A 16,531-nucleotide genomic window follows, 5' to 3' on the forward strand; every position below is an offset into this window, starting at 1 on the left:
GTGGGAGGTGTCCCTGCCCATGGCAGGAGTCTGAAACAAGATGAACTTTAAGGTCCCTTCCAACCCAAACCATTCTGGGATTCCATGACATCCAGGACCCCTTCCCCATCTGCAGCATGGAAATGGGGGCAGGCACAGAGCAGACCCCACATGGAAGATCCCATCATTCAACACACCCATTACAAATGTGCTTTGGTGGAGCACAGCCTTCCAGAAAGCCTTTCCAGACTGGACATACCACAGTTTTTCAACAGCGTGCAGTGAAATTACCCCAAGCTCCCCTGCAATTTACTTCTGTCATCTCATGCCAACCCAGCCTGTCTCCTTTCTCCCATCCTGTTGTTTTATACTGGTGCTCACAGGAGGAACCCTGTACAGGTCAATTTGTTGGTGTTTTGAGCACATTCACAATCTTTTAGAGCTCTCATGTGCTTTAGCAGCTATTTCTCAGCCTGGGAGACACTCTGCTGGTGGGATTGAACAGCACAGTGGAGGTGCAGTAGGAGCCAGACCAGGGGCTCACATTCCCAGCTTGAGGCTTAAAGGAAACAGCCACCTCCAGAAAACAGTCAGCAGGAAAATTAGGCACCAACAGCACGGAATTCCCTGTTCTTACATCCCCTCGGGCTGCCCAGCATCTGGGAATGCCCAGAGGCCTTTCTAGATGAATCAGTGCAAAGGACAACCTTACCACAGAAAATATCAAATAGCTGAACCCAGGAACAAATTGTTTTCTGCTCTAAGTCTGTGCCTTTCATCAGAAGTCCTTAAGGGACAAGCAGTGGAATGAGATTGCCTCCTCTCAGAATTAAATCAGGACAACTGTTACTAGAAAAGGAAGTCAACTGCTGCAAAACGTCCTTGGACATTCCAGTCTCCTGATCCAGAGGTGGTCCAACAAAGGGACGTGGAGAGCAAGGTGAGATCCAAGAACCACAGGGAAGCAGATCCAGCCCATGCCTCATAACTTACTCCAGCAGCGGGATGTCATTCCAGGCCCAGCTGCAGGAATTTCTGACGGTGAGAGAGCCTTGAAAGTTAGATGGGAAAGGTGTTGCTCTGGGAAGTGAGGGAAGCTGAGGTTGGTGGGGAGGAACAGGCTGCAGGTGAGAAAAGCAGGGAAGGTGGTGAGCCTGGAGGTTGTATGAAAATACCATTAAATAGCTTGGAAAATCAAGTGTAGAGAAATGGCTGAGTGAACAGGGACATGTGTACGTGCACAATCCAAGCTATATTAGTGAACTGTCCTTGACTAGGGAAAAAAGAGAGGAGCAATGCTGATGTGGCAAACCGACAGGATGTTGCGGAGGGGGATGCTGACCATAGAAAGAGAAAGACTTATGTTAGTTAGGCACGTGCATATTAATCTGTAACCAATTGCTTGCTATTAAAGGCCGCGTGAACAGTAGCTGTAATCCAACAGTATGGAGCTTGCTTATGCGTGCTTGAGGAATTAGAGTGTAACTATGGGTCTGACAATAGAATAAACGGAGTTCCATCACATCTCTATGAGAAGCGTGGTTCATCCCGGCAGATCTCTGGCTATTGTCAAGCGGGTTGGGTTTCTTGGCATAATCCCACAGGCAAATGCTGAATGCAGCTTCCCAAGAGTGCCTTCTAGCAACCTCCATGAATTCCCTGCTCCAGCCCATACTCTTCTTGCATTCAGTCTCCCCACACAGCCGAAGTTTCCAGGAGGAACATTTGCTGAAGCTGGATTTTACAGGACTATCAGAGATCATTTGCAAAATGAAATCTGAATTGACAGAAGGGGACATGCATGATACAAATTATATTAAAAAAAAAGTTACTCCTCTAGATCAGGAAATCACAATTGGTATGTCCTTGCAAAGTTATTCACCCCTTTAATTAGAGGTTTTGAGGGGGTGGGAGGTCAGTTAAGTCTCTGTGATGCTTCTGGTAACCTGACATGATTTGGCCATCAAGCTCACACTAAAAGAAGTAGAAATCCAGCTGGTTTCCTAAGTAACCCATCCTATAGAATCATTAGGGTTGTAAAAGAGCTCCAAGACCAAATCCAACCTCTAAAAAAGGGGAACACCATTAAGACGTAAAAAAAAGACCTTCAGTACTTTCACACCTACAAAAAACCCCTCAAACTTACTAGATTTCAGGGGGAAAAAACCATTCCAGACCTTCAAATCTGCACAGTTTTTTAAAAATTGATATTTAGATGTTATCTATATAGCGCCAATCGCAGTTAGGAAATGCATGAGCACGTTATGGCTCACAGGAGAAATCCCTGCAGGTAAAAAGTATGAGACAGGAGAGTTCCCAGCATGGATCGCCAGTCCCAGAGCTATGCGAGGCATGGAGAAAGCCTCACAGAGGAAACAAGGAAAACTGTGACCTTGAGATGAGAACACATCTGTAATATGTCTATAAAGATGTCAATCTCCTATTTATATAAAATACCTGTGCAGATAGCCAGGAAGCCATGCATAAAAATCCTGCACCAAGCTTCCAAGAAAACCCTTCATCTGACTTCTCTGCTGCCACCTCCATATCCATTCCTGGCAAAGCAGTACTAAATGCCTCTTTTCCTCCTCACAGTTAAGAATACAAGGCCTAAACACTGGGCATTTTAGCTGAATTATCAGCATTTGCTGTGCCGGGTTTTACCTATGCAGACAGCAACCACAGGAAAAAAAAAAAAAGAAAAAAAAAGAGGAAAAATCCTGTACAACTTTTTCAAAGGCTGGAAATGCCTCAGAGCCCTGGTTGTTACAGAGTGATTTTCTTGTATCTCTCTTCAAACAGAAAAGCAGCACAACATGGACTAGAGATTGAAAGTGGCAGCTGAACTGACCAAGAAGAATGTTTGGTGGGGGTAGTACACACTCAGCAAAATGAACAGCATCCTAAATTTGATTGGTTTTACCAGCTTTGAAAACCAAATTGAGGCTTGTAGGAGACTCCAGAGAATACCGGTGATTCAGAGTTCAAAACAAGCCTTTTTCCCCAGACTGGCTTTGCAGGGGTCTTTGAGAGAAAGAGACGGTTGCAATAACATATATAATACATATAACATTAACACACACACAGGGACAGACTGAACACCAACAGATTGATATTATCCCACTTAAATAGTGAAGTGCCCTCTACAAAGACAGGATAAATGCAGTCTCAGCCCACAAGGCCAAGGAGGCTCTAGACAAAACAGTACTCTTGGAAAATAAGATAGCTTAAATTTCCCCCATGAACCTGTGCCAAACCTTTCCTGTTAGACAGACACCTTCAAATGCCATTGAAAAGCCAACAGGGAGCACCAGCGTGGATACAAGGACAGATTCCAGCAGTTTGTGTTTCATACCTTCCCAGCCTGGAGCTCTGAGCAACCTGGTCTAGTGGAAGGTGCCACTGCCCACAGCAGGGGGAGGAACGAGATAAGCTTTAAAGTCCCTCCCAACCCAAATCATTCAATGAGTCCATTATTTCCCTGTGCTTTCCCTCAGGGGGGGACCTCTCCCATTGCAGCACTGCCTGTGATCACTGGGACTCTGCTCTGGAAAACAACAACATTAGTTTGTTTTGAGAAAGCATCAGCTCAGTTCTCTCAATACCTTTTTTGACAGAGCCACCTTTCAGTTGCTGCACTGAGCCATATCCACACCCTTTAGTGTTTCAGGAGCATAGACAGGTCTAAGACACTATGAAAAAAAAAAAAAAAAGAAGCCAAAAGACCTTTTGCAAGGACAGAAACAGTTCTGGGAGAGCCACCTGGGGAGAGAAATCCAACCAACATCCAAAGAACTCTCTGTTCCCTGGTCTGCTCCAGCACAGCTTCACCAAGAGCTTGGTTCCACCATGGATGGGCTGGGCAGAGGCGAGGATGTCCGCCAGAACAGACTCCTGTCACCCTCCCGGGGTCACCCCTCCCAAATAAGAACACACCATTATGAAGGATCAATTAAAACCAGCAGGAGCAGAGGAGAACGTGCAATTCCACCCAGTATTCAACTTTTCCATCCCAGTTTTCCTGGGGCTTTTTTGGGATCGGTATCTTTTGCCTGTGAGCAACAATAAAACTACTGATTAAACTTGAAAGTGGGACTGTCTTTGAACCAGAGGAGAGGCACAGCAGGAGGGTTTGTGTTTTCTACCCCAGCAGCCACCACAAGATTTACCAGGCAAAGCACGGTACTATTACAGAGTCAAAATCCAAGTGCCTGAAGATGAACATTCCATGGTAATGCATGCCTGAATAATCCCTTTATTACACCTTCTGATTGTAATTTTAACAAGGAACAAGTTTTACAGCTAATATTTTGGAGAACTGCAACAGGATTTTTTTATGGCATGCCAAGAATTCACGGGAGAACAAGTATCACCTAAGTTTACTTCTTCCATCAGGGGACTAAATAGATTTTTCACATAAAATTACCTATCACCTGCTGCCTATAAAAAGATGTGGCTGTAAACATCCGGGTTTTAACCTCAGGGCTGGAAGCGAGCATCACAAGAAGCAAAAAATTTGTACAGGAAACCTGTCTGGCAAGCTCTTCCTTCCCTGACCTGGCATCCCGGACACCTCCAGCCCCCTGCCAGCTGCTGGAGCAGGGCTGTGCTGTGGATGTGCAGCGAGCACTGCCAGGAAGGCAAGACTCTGTGTGTGTTTGCCCATCATTTAAAGTCAACGTTTCTCACTTCTTTTTTTCCTCTTAAATCAAAGAAGAATTAACCTTTGGTGGGGAAAAGATAAATTAAAAAACCACATGGCCCATCTCTTGCAGTGTTGACACAATAGTTTTCATTTGCAAGCAAATGGAAGTTGAACTTAAACGTCAAATATTCATTTATCAGCATTAACCCAGATGCCCCTTCCCTCTTTGTCCTCATTCACTCAGGCATTTTTCTTGTTTGCCTTTCAGTGGGCTCATGAGTGCGAGTGCAGAGTCATTTCTGTGCCCCAGATTACCCCCTGAACTCCTATGATCTACCACTTGTCCCCGTGACAGGATTGCCCATTCTAGGCAGCATTTTAAAAAAAAGAAATAGAATCGACTTTCAAAAGGGCTGCTATCCAGGGAGATCCATTCTCATCAGTGGTAAGCCTCACAGAATCTGTTCTTCATTCCTTTTTCATTTGGAAACGTCAATGCATGTTGTCAGAGTGCAATTGTTTTCTTTAATCATCCGCAGCAGTGAAGTACAGTACTCATCTTTGCGGTGGGGAAAAGTCACTTGCTTTATTCATACCCCACTCAATTTCAAGAGGATGCTTTCCAGGCTGGCTTGGCCCTTGGGAATCAAGGCTTATACACTCAAGTTTTGTACGAGCAATAAAGGTCCTTCCACTGGGAAATTTGGGTTTCTTTTGCTATGGTTGCTGCTGAAGGAAAGGCACAAGCACAAGGACACATCCTAGAAGGTGTCAGAGAAACCTTAAGGAAAAGCCATCAAGAAACCCGGTCATCCTCTTACTTTAGATGCGGCAACTAGAAAAAGAAGAAGGTTGTCGTCTCGATTTTTGTCAAAGCCAGAAAGGCAAACTGCAGAAGGTAGTGGCTTTATCCCTCTCCAGAGCTGTTCCTCGTGCAACAAGCTACTTACAATATTTTCAGTTCAGTAATTGTTGGGTTTTTTCCCCCCCAGCAATCACAAAGAAAAGCTGCTGAAAGGTGCAGACTTCTTAAAGAGCTGTTGACAACTCCGAGGAAACTTTTACATTTTGAATGCATTCTGCCCACATTTCCTGTATTTTCTGTGGTTCTTAAGTGCCTCAATTTAGCACACAAAACTATTTGCATGAAAATAACATCTTGAGAGTTTCTTACAGAAGACATACAATACCTTCCCTTAAAAAAAAAATACACCACATAATTGTAGAATTATGTGTCGAACATCTCAGGTAGCCAGGCTAAGAGGAGAACGAAGCACAAAACTGATTGCAAACATTTTTCTTTAATTTTAGATCCCATCGAGTTCTCATTCTCCAGCTGCCACTCACAATGGTATTCCTGGATACACTAATCTAGCGCCATTATCATTCTCTAAAGGCAAGAAGCGCCTTTATTAAAGCAAAGACAAATTAATTTAATGGCTCCACTGCGTTTCTAAATATACAGGTAGATTTCCTCTTGACCTACAGAGAGAAAATTCTGTATTGACATATTGGATAAACCCACTCTTGATGAAAGATAAACATACCATCTGGTAAGCACCTTTTTCCCAAAGTCACAGAGAAATGGCTGGAACCTGGGATGCACCACACAGGTCAGCTGAGTGTTAGCTGAGAGATTAAATCTCTTTCTAGAGGAGATGATCCTCACTAAATCCACCAGACTACAAATTCCACCACGATAAAATGTTTTGGGTAGCCAGCAACTTTCACCTAAGGATGCTGCACTTCCATTCAACATCTTAAATTACACTAGGCAGTAAACAGGACAGTTCAATATGCTCCAGATTAAACTAAAAAAACAAAGCCAGAGGGATGTGTTTACCAAATTTTACACTTGCTAGTGTTTCTGGGTGAAAGTCTCACAAAGAGATTGCTCCTAATGCTGGATGTTGGGATGAGCAAGTTATTTTCCAAGTATTTTACTTGCTTAGGTCCCGGAGTCCACATTTCTGCTTCAGAATTCCTAGTAAAGAAGAGGTATCTGGCCTCAAGCTGTGCCAGGGGAGATTCAGGTTGGATATCAGGAAGAATTTCTTCACAGAAAGGGTTGTTAAACAATGGAAGGGGCTGCCTAGGGAGGTGGTGGAGTGACCATCTCTGGAGGTATTCAACAAACAGTTGGTGGCACTCAGTGCTCTGGTCTGGTTGACCAAAAAAAACCCAAACAACCTTACCAAAAAAAACCCAAAAAAACAAAAAACCAAAAAACACCTCAAAAAAACCCCTAAACTAAACTAAACAAACCACCCACAAAGGATACCAAATCACTGGAAAGAAGCCCAGGCAGCAACTGGAGTTTTCTTTGTGGACATCCCAGCTTCAACACTGCTTTTCTCACAAACAACATCAAGACCGTCTCCTAAAATAGCACATAGGAAGAACTTCTTTTTGTGTGAACAAATGCCGAATTATCTTGGTGGCTGGCAGTATCCAGCACATCATCACACAAATTCATTTAAAAAAAAAAAATGACAAGGTCACCTCCAAACAACTCTTAAGTAGCTATTCTCATGCAAGTGTTTGTGTGCACAAATGCCAGAAAAACACAAATAACAAGAAGTATAACAAGAAGTATTTTTTACTGAAAGTAAAAAAAAAAAAATTAATTAATTTAAAAACCATCGCAAGTAAAGGAGCTCTCTCCCACGAGGCAGCAGGAGGTTTTTATTTTTTAACACTTCTGACTGTTATTGCAAAGGCAGGAAGAAAAGACAAATTAGAAAGATGAGAAGGTAGCAAAGCACAAGGTCAGCAATAATGTGACTCCAAGATATTATGAATTCAGTCAAGGTTAATCACAGGAGCCAAGTTTTTAGCTTGGTGCCTTCACCAGGTGGCTAAACGTGATGTAAGGATTCAGCCCAAGAAACATTAGATTCTCTCATTTCTGCCTCACGGAGAAGTATTTGCAAGGCCCTGGTTAATTAAACTAATAAACCACAAGTGAAAGCCTGGCCTCGTGCCACTTTTTGACAAACACATTGTGCAGGGATGTCACATTAACAGCCCTTATCCCATCACGAGGGGATGGGAGCCGGGAGCAGGGAAGGAGCAGCACCGAGGAGAACAAGACAAACCAGCTGATTTTCAATTAAGAGTTGAAATAAAAATGAAGTGCTTTTAGTGCTCGGCCTTCGAACTGCCAATACTCTTGAATAACACAGATACCTGCCGTCCTACAGCCCCGTTAAATCAACTTCATTTGTTTAAAGCAGAGCTCAGCAGCACTTATTATCCAAGCACTGCTTCAAGCATGACTCAACACAGGGAGAAAGCCTTTCGGGGCAAAGGAAAATGTCTCAGAGGGATGCTGGGAGAAAAAAAAAATCTCTTTGGACTAGAAATCACTCACCACAGCAGCTTCTGGCCGGGCTCGGAGCATTTGACAATCATCTGTCTGCTCAGGCTGAGGTAGGTCCTAGTTTGTCCCAGGAAAGAATGCTGATGTCCCCGGAGGTTAAGCAGTTGGTGAGGTGTTGAGGTTGGGATTGCAGGCTCCTGGAGAGAGAAACAAACACCTCAGAAGGTGGCCGAGTTCAGGACACCCTAAACATCCTCCTCTGTTACCGCTTCCTCCTTGTTGGCTCTGCGTCTGAAGCCTTTAAAGCACCGCACCTGGTTTTGGCCTGGGGGTTGGAGGTTGAATTTGAAAGATGGGTGCTGATCTCTTTACAGACAACTCGATGGATGAGAGTCTTTAGGAAAAATGGGTGTTAATGTCCTCTAAATGCGTCTTAATGCCTGTACCGACCTCAAGCCTAATGAGTTTGGTTACAGAACCCAGGCAGTTTGAACTCCTAAACTTTAGGGTAACAGGAGAAATGGGTCTGCGCAAAGTTTATTGCAGAGCCCAGACAGTCTGAACGTCTGGTGGATCCTCAGAACTCAGACAGCCTGAACTTCCGAACTTTGGGGGGAAATGACATGTTGAAGGGAGGGAATATGTGGTAGGTGTTCGGGAAGGCTGTGCCTTCCTAGTACCTCAGCCAGTGGGGAAAGGAAGAGGACAACACGCAGACCGGAGTTTAGGACGAAAGGAGGCTGCACCCTCCAAACAGAGAGAGAAACCACACGGGAGGTATGCCCCAGTGGACTTTCTCCCTTTATTCGAATAACGTTGCAGGACTCCTCTATCTCCTTTGTGGACAGTGGCTTTTCATAGCATGGCTTTTCCGCACAAATTGGACCCCTGTTTTGGTGGGTCATCAGCATCCAAAGTGTCAGTGGGATCCATTGTTGGTGGATGGCTTCAAAGCTCTGCCTCTATATCTATTTCAGTCCTTGTCACATTTCACAGCCTGTCCCTTGTAATTTGGCCACCTCCCACCACAGGTCGACCTGTGCACACGTTGTGCAGATTCCAGCTGTTTCTCTGGGAGTATCCAGGCATCCATTGCCATCTCCCACCTGTACTGACATCTCCTTCCTTACCAGTTCCACCTGGGTGAATGTACCTCAGGCACCTGCTGCTGCTGCCACCTCACTATCCTGTTATTTAGGGCTGAGGGAAGATCCTGGACCTTCTTCACTGCATTTTAAGTGCTCAGGGCTTCACATTTCATTAGTGGTGACTCTTGCCTGTCATTATCTTCTGCTCTAGTTTCTGTATCCAGATCTCTTTGATCCATTTACTCCAATCCCTAACCCCTCATCTTTTGATGCAACACACAACTAATTCTTTGCAAGAGCCTCTTTCCTTCTGCCAAAGAGCTCTCCAGGAGCAGCTTTGTGTTACAGCCAAACCCATTCAAAGGCCCCTTCACACACTTACCCTGAAGCTCTCTTTCAATCAGTTCTCTTCGTGGAAGTGCTCTTGTCCACACGTGCTTCAGGCTCTCGTGCTCTCCGTACAAAGCCTCTCAGTGCCTCCAGAGTGGGGTTTATGGACCAATGTGCATTAACCTTTCCTCTCAAACCTGAATATGGAAAACCAACGTTATCCCAAAGGCCTAATAACCAGTAGAGAGCAGGAGGAATGGCTGCAGCCTCGCAGTGTTGAGCTGCCTTCTTGGGATGCTTGGATGAGGGAAATAAGCATAGAAGTAGTTTGAAAGAGTGCTCCTTCATCTCTCTCAAAACTACCAATAATCAGGAGCTAATTTTCTCTGTCCTGTTAGAGCTTGTTTGACTTCTTGAGAAATTAGTATCTGTCCTTAAGGTTAGGCTGGTAGAAGCACCAGTGATTTTTCAATAGCTCAGCTTCAGGCTTGTAGAACAGCAAAATTATCATCACGTATCATTATTTAAAGCAAAAATAATATGCATTAATATTCTCTGTGATAAATGCAGAAGCACATCTGATAGAATCATATAATATCCAGAGCTGGAAGGGACCCACAAGGATCATCAAGTCCAATTCCTGGCCCTGAACAGGACACCCCAACAATTCCACTCTGTGCCTGAAGAGCATTGTCCAAATGCTCCTTGAACTCTGGCAGGTTTGGGGACATGACCATTCCCTGGGGAGCCTATTCAGTGTCTGACCACCTCACTTCACACTTCTGGATACAAATATTTTGGAAAAAAGCCTGAACTGTTCTGTAGTATCAACATAATCCAAAATATGGATCAAACTGGAGCTGTGGCAAAGGAGCAGCACCACAGAAACACATGTAGTTTATTTCTCACCTGCCCCCATGCATCTAAACTTAAATCATTATGAGTGCCTCACAGGAAAGGTGTGGAGGAAATGGCAGCATTCACATCCTGGGTTTAAAACATTTGCCGTCCAACGCTATGTGGCCCTTTCCTTAGAGATGCACCCATGCTTTGGGGAGGGGGAAAAAGGTATGAAGGCATTAAGTGCATAGGAGCACTCTACTCTGCCAGCCACATCAGCCCAAAGCATAGGATGATGCCAAACCAGCCACCCCACTCCGTTCCACTGATGAGCTCCAAACTGCAAAAATTGAGGCTGTGCAAATCACCCCACTCTGTGAGCCCTGCCAGCCCCACAGGACACTCACACAGAGCACTGAGAGGGGTACGCCTTGCATGCTCACCCAGCCTGGGGCTGACACTCTCCGCATGCTGAGGAAAAGGGGGTGTCTCAGCCCTTCATTTCAGAAGCAAGAAGTAGAAAAAGGGAGAAGGCTGCAATTATTATTCGAGGTTTTGGAACCGGGAGGGATGGGGAGGCTGGAAAATGTCACAGAATTCTTGCGGACATGATACAGGCTGGCTCGTGGGCAAATTAACACAACCAAGAGAATTTGCTCAGGCTCATCAGGGTAATGAAATGTGATATCCACTGGAGAAAGCAGGGGCAGGGACAGCTCCACTTTGCTGTAGCAGCGATGCCCTTTAGACAAAAGACTCCCTGGTGAAATGCAAAACAACTCTGGGACAGAGTGTATTCTATCAGGATCCAAGGATAGCAAACCTGTAACCTCCTAAGTAGATCTCTTCTGCTTATTTCTGTGCTGCAGGATGTGCCGAAGAGTATTTGAGGAGCAGGCACTCAGAAAACACTGCCATTTTCCTTTTCTCCTCCCTAACAGTCCTGTTGTTCAGGGTCCAGACCAAAAGGTCTCAACCCAAAAATCCTTGCTAACTACACATGTACAGGCCACATTTATCAGCCACAGGTTCTTTAAGACTGACTTACAGCAACTGCTGGACCATGCAGGGAGGCAAATTCACCTGGCAAACAACTCTGCCCATCCAGACAACTCTTTTCTCCTCCAGATCAACCCAAACCTGCCAGCACTCATTTCCTGTGAGGACAGATAAATTTCAGCTTCTTTTAAACTCTCCTGTTTGAGACCACTGGTTGTTAGGATGGTCTGTGACATCTCAAGACCAGCAAGGAAATATTGCTTGCTAACAAGAGGGACTGCCATTCCCACCTCTTCAGAAATGCTTTTTGATGCTGTCCCTACCTCTGCTCCTATGGCACATCCTTTTAACAGCTCCCAGCCTTCATGACTCTCTCCAGGCTTGCAGATGAAGACTTATCTTTTGAGCTATTATAGTATTTCTGCAAATCAACCTTATTTCAGGGTCCTCTGCCTTACCCTGAGCTCCTCATCTTCTGTCATTACAACCAGATTAATTTTTCTATAAGCAGGACTGCTGGAAAACTCTTTTAGAGGAACTTTAAGGAGATCATAGGAAAGGTTCTCCAAAACAGCTCTATTCTTGCCCTAATATGGTTTGAGCATTATACACACATACAGAGTAGGAAAATTCCCACGACCCTGTGGATAACGCCACCTGAGAACTCGTCTGCGAGTCTGCTGTAGCTCTGAGTAAAAGGGAGTCACCAGACCTAGGGAGAGAAAAAAAACAGGGATCACAGCTTTAACTTCACTTTTCACACTTTCCTTCGCAGAGGAAATGCTGCATTAAGATGTTGGGTGAAGCATAACACATCCCACACTTCCCCTCTCAGCTCAAAACGTGTACCCTTCTGTTACAGAATCCCAAATTGCTGTGCTTGGGCAGGTGATTCATTTATTAAATAATTTCTTTGGTGCTGCCTGGACTTGAATTAATTTTAGTAGATCCATAACCAAAGATGCCAACCCTTGTCCCTGAAAGCCTGAGCTGCTGTGACATTCTGTTTTCCCTGAGACTGTTGCCTCAAAACCATCTCATGGTCCTTGATACCAGCAATACACAGATATTTGTTTCTCCACACATCTTGTTTTGGCTTTTTAAGGGCTTTAAATAAGCTTTTGCAAAACCATTGACTTTGCAAACAAAGTTTCCACACGGAGCAATTTATTTGCTGCATGGCATCTTAATTTGGATGTGTGTTTTAAGAAGGGTTCTGTGGGCAGCAGCAGCCAGGCTTTGGGAAGTTACATAAATCAGTACATTCACGTCTGTATGTGCTAACAAGGAATGAATGAATGCCTCTTTCCCTTCCAGTTAGCATTTGTGTGTGTCACGAGTGCCGCTCCCTCTCCCCACCTTGCCCACTGTCTTCAGGATAAGACCACAGAAATTGTCATATTGAATTACACTGATAAACCATCCTATTTGGTGCCCTCTCTCCAGTCATACCCCACACCAGCTGCTACAGATTTAACACTCCTGCTAATTGACAGTGATGGAAGAGCACCACCACAAGGGACATATTTCCTTTGCATTAGGGGCCCTCCTCCTTTCCTTCCACATTTTATCACATGGATCTTCATCCTGCCTCACATACCTGTGAATGTTGTACATTGAGAACATCTGCTGTGGGATTTTTGGGAAGGACATGGCAGTATCAGCCACAAAGATGTTCCAAGGGCTGGAGCACCTCTGCCTCAAAGACAGGCTGGGAGACCTGGGGTTGGTCAGCCTGGAGAAGACTCCAGGGAAACCAGAGAGCCCCTTCCAGTGCCTAAATGGGGGTGTATAAAAAGGAGGGAGAATGACTTTTTACATGGGCTGATAGTGACAGGACAAGGGGCAATGATTTTGAACTAACAGAGGGAGGTTTGGAAAGGATATTAGAAAGAAATTGTTCCCTGTGAGGGTGGGGAGGCCCTGGCACAAGTTATCCAGAGAAGCTGTGGCTGCCCCATACCTGGAAGTGTTCCAGGTCAGGTTGGATGGGGCCTGGAGTAACCTGGGATAGTGGAAGGTGTCACTGCCCATGGCAGGAGGGTAGAAAAAGATGGTCTGTAATGTCCCTTTCAACCCAAACTGTTCTGTGATTCTGGCAAAGAGTTTTGCAGTTTGGCACATTAACTGAGTGAACAACTATTGATTCCTGTATTGCCCCTCAGTTGCAGGTGACCAGCTCTTAAACATCCCAAAAAGGGCTACCTACACAAAGGCACGACTTGCCAGTGTTGTTCAGTGACTTGAACATCTCGGTTATGTTCTGTCTCTTCTGCAAACGCGAACAGTCCTTGCAACTAAAGCAACCTCAGGAAGGACAATTTAAAAAAATGTGACACTTGCTGTAGCAGGGAGGCCTTCCCTTGCCTCTAATCACTGTCAGAGCCTATCTTCCCAAACCTTCTGTTTGCGCTGAATTGCCCTTCCTACCCGGCTGGAGGCTCCAGGCAATGCACCAGCTCCCACAGACACATGCAAGACCTCCTCCCACCCCAAGGCAAGGGAAGAAGGAGCCAGGCCAGACTCAGCCCAGCTGGAAATCCTCCTGTGCGCCGGGCATGCACACAGCCCCGTGACTCAGATGAACAAAACCCATGGATAATTGGATGTTGCAGGGATCCCATGGCAGTGAGGGGATGGGGTTGGGCTGCCTTGCAGAGTTCAGCTTTATCCCTCTGCCAGGAAATTTGAGGCATAATTAAAATGAAATGCTGGTGTCTGTGTTGCACATTGAAATATTGATGAAGGGGGGCATAAAGCATTTTATGAATGCAGGCTTTCATTTTGTGATTTACTGCCCCCAAACATCACTTTCACAGAAACTACTTGGGAAAAAACAGGGAGAGATGAAAGAGCAATAGGGATTTTATTGCTGCAGAAAATGGGAAGGGAATTGGACAAAGTTAAATACAATGTAGTGAGATCGTCTTTGGCTCTGAACTTCAGATACAGCAGGAACTGACTCACACCTGGAAAAGGTCTTCTGAGGTCTATGGACATTTTTTTCCCCCTTTCCTTGTGCCATAGCAATGCTGGGAAGGGGCTACACTGCTTTTAACTGGAGTTAAAAAGAGGTCAAGCCCCTATTTATGAGACTTGGAGTGAAGTACTCAAAGCTGTGTGGGAAGGCACAGGAAGGACTCTCCATCACCTTTACCTGCCACTCTGTCTTTATTACTCAGCCCTACCAAGTACAGTTCAGCCAAAGGGAACTGGCTCCATCCTTATTTCAAAAAAAGGAATGAGGAAATATTCAGAGAGTATTAAATTAATGACTTAATTACAGCACAGACTAAGACAGAGGCCTTTGCTGTAGCAACAGGAGCAGTTAACTCTGCCTGAAGTTTATTTGCCACAGAAATGAGTGGCAAATTTGCCTCCAGGATGAGAGAAATCCCACATCTGAGTCAAAGACGAGACATTCACTGAAGCACATGAGTCTGTAAGCTGGCATTCAACCTACCCAATCCCAGGCTTCTTGCTCCCAGTCCCAGCCACTGTCAGGTCCAGCTGAGGTCACGGACAGACCCTGGTGGAGCAGTTCAACACAGCCAGGGGGTGAGATAAGGTGCCCAAATGCTTCACTTCAAGGGTCTCTGCTGGTTTGGGCTCAGCCTAGCTCCAACAACTGGAATATTCTCTTGCTACTTGATGAAGGCATAACCTTGTCTCATTTATTTTAATTCCCTTTTCTTCAAAATATGAAGTTCATTAGACTCAGCTTTACATTTTCTACCTATGTTTCTTTCAAGTTCCATTTCCTCTGCTAAGCTTAAGAATTTGGCTTTCTGAGCCAACTTAAAACTATTAAATTTTGACCGTTCATTTGAATTCAACTGTTTACAGGTACAGCTTTGAACCCTTGGCACAAACCAGCTGTTGTCCCACAAGCTGAGGCAGAAGAGGGAAAAAAACAGAAGCAAAACCAACCACATTGAATATTCAAAGCTGGCTGGGTGGAAGAGCCTTTACTCATCTGGTGAAAATACTTTTTGTTTTAAGGTTTGAGTCTGTTTTAACATAGAGATGGGATTCATCCAACAGGGCAACTTCCTTGCAAGATGAATTTTTATATTCTGAGCTCCCTTTACAAGTAATTCACTCAGAGCCTTGCAACAAAACACTTTATGAAGCCCCTCAATTTACTGGTTCCTCAGCAGAAAATATCAGCAAGAGATCACTGGAAAATTAAATGTATGCACATCTTGAGAAAAACAGTAAGTGATAGATACCACTCAATGAAGTTTTATATGACCAGTTGCTGTTGGTGGGTATGTGATTTGAAGGTTGCATTAAATATCTGAAGCTTTAACTAATCACTGTATAAATAACTTACAGTGGTGGCTCCAGGCAAACGACTGCTTTTCATCTTCTCAGACCTCTATGAACAGAGGTGGATTCAAATTAAGATCTACAGGAGGACAGAAGAAAAAAAACTAATTCTAGGAACACTGTTGGAAAACCAGAGAGCAAGCCTGAGTACAGCAGCCTGCAAAGAGCAAAATTATCATCTGTTGTTCATCTCCAACACCCACAACACCACAGGAAGTAAGGCCCACCAAAAGGTCTGAGATACACAGGGAATTTATCCGCTGTGCAATCCTTCTCTGGGTCATCCATGGGATTGTTAACAGCAGACAAATCCGCCACCCCCAGGACATTCATGGGGGATTGGAGGATCACATTGTGTAACCCAAGAGCAGAGGACAAACTTCAACATCTCAGGAGGTCTCACTGAGTCCTTTTAGCTCTTCAATTTAAATAACTTTAATCTGACAAAAGGAGGAATTGCTTCAGGGCAGATTCACCTGGCAAGAAGGAAATTACACGACTTCCCAACACGACCAAGTATTTGCCATGTTGCAGGAATGTTCAGGAAATAACCTCATGGATGAGTGTTGGGGTTTTAGGAGCTCTCCTGGGGTGTTTTTTCGGTTAAAGGAATTTTTGCCCCTACATGTTGCTAGGGGAACAAATGACTGGATACTTCAGAAAAACAAAAGAGCTGGCTGCTCTTTTTCTTTCACCTGGGTGTGTGGGCAGTTCGGTCTCCTTCATTCGGACAGAGAGGGAGTCTGCTTTCTTCGGCTGCTTTTCCTTTCTGCTGGAGAAGCCCCAGGATCCCAAGCCCGCCTTCCCTGCCCCTCTGGGAGCTGGGCCGTGGCCGCCCTGCCTCTGTCGTTGCTTTGAGCCTTCGCTACATTGTAGCCCTGCTCACCCTGCCTGCCCAGACCTCCCGGGGGGTTCCCCGTTTGAATACATCGCGTCTGCCACCCGGGATTTGTGTTCGTACCTGCTGCTCCAGCCTGCCGTTCCAGCCTGCTGTTC

The 16,531-nt window shown here is 45.0% G+C and overlaps 1 long non-coding RNA gene across 1 annotated transcript in view; it reads right to left on the minus strand.

The window, feature by feature from the left end:
• LOC116447613 overlaps window positions 1–15,942 on the minus strand; it is a 28,890-nt gene extending 12,948 nt beyond the window's left edge. The window contains exons 1-4 of the long non-coding RNA XR_004241607.1: window positions 15,540–15,942; window positions 11,822–11,915; window positions 7,998–8,143; window positions 3,585–7,004 (exon numbers count right to left, since the gene is read on the minus strand). This is a non-coding gene — a long non-coding RNA (uncharacterized LOC116447613). The remainder of the gene's footprint in view (window positions 1–3,584; window positions 7,005–7,997; window positions 8,144–11,821; window positions 11,916–15,539) is intronic.
• Between the last annotated feature and the right edge of the window lie 589 nt (window positions 15,943–16,531).

Source organism: Corvus moneduloides, chromosome 8 (assembly GCF_009650955.1).
Source record: "Corvus moneduloides isolate bCorMon1 chromosome 8, bCorMon1.pri, whole genome shotgun sequence".
Classification (NCBI taxonomy): domain Eukaryota; kingdom Metazoa; phylum Chordata; class Aves; order Passeriformes; family Corvidae; genus Corvus; species Corvus moneduloides.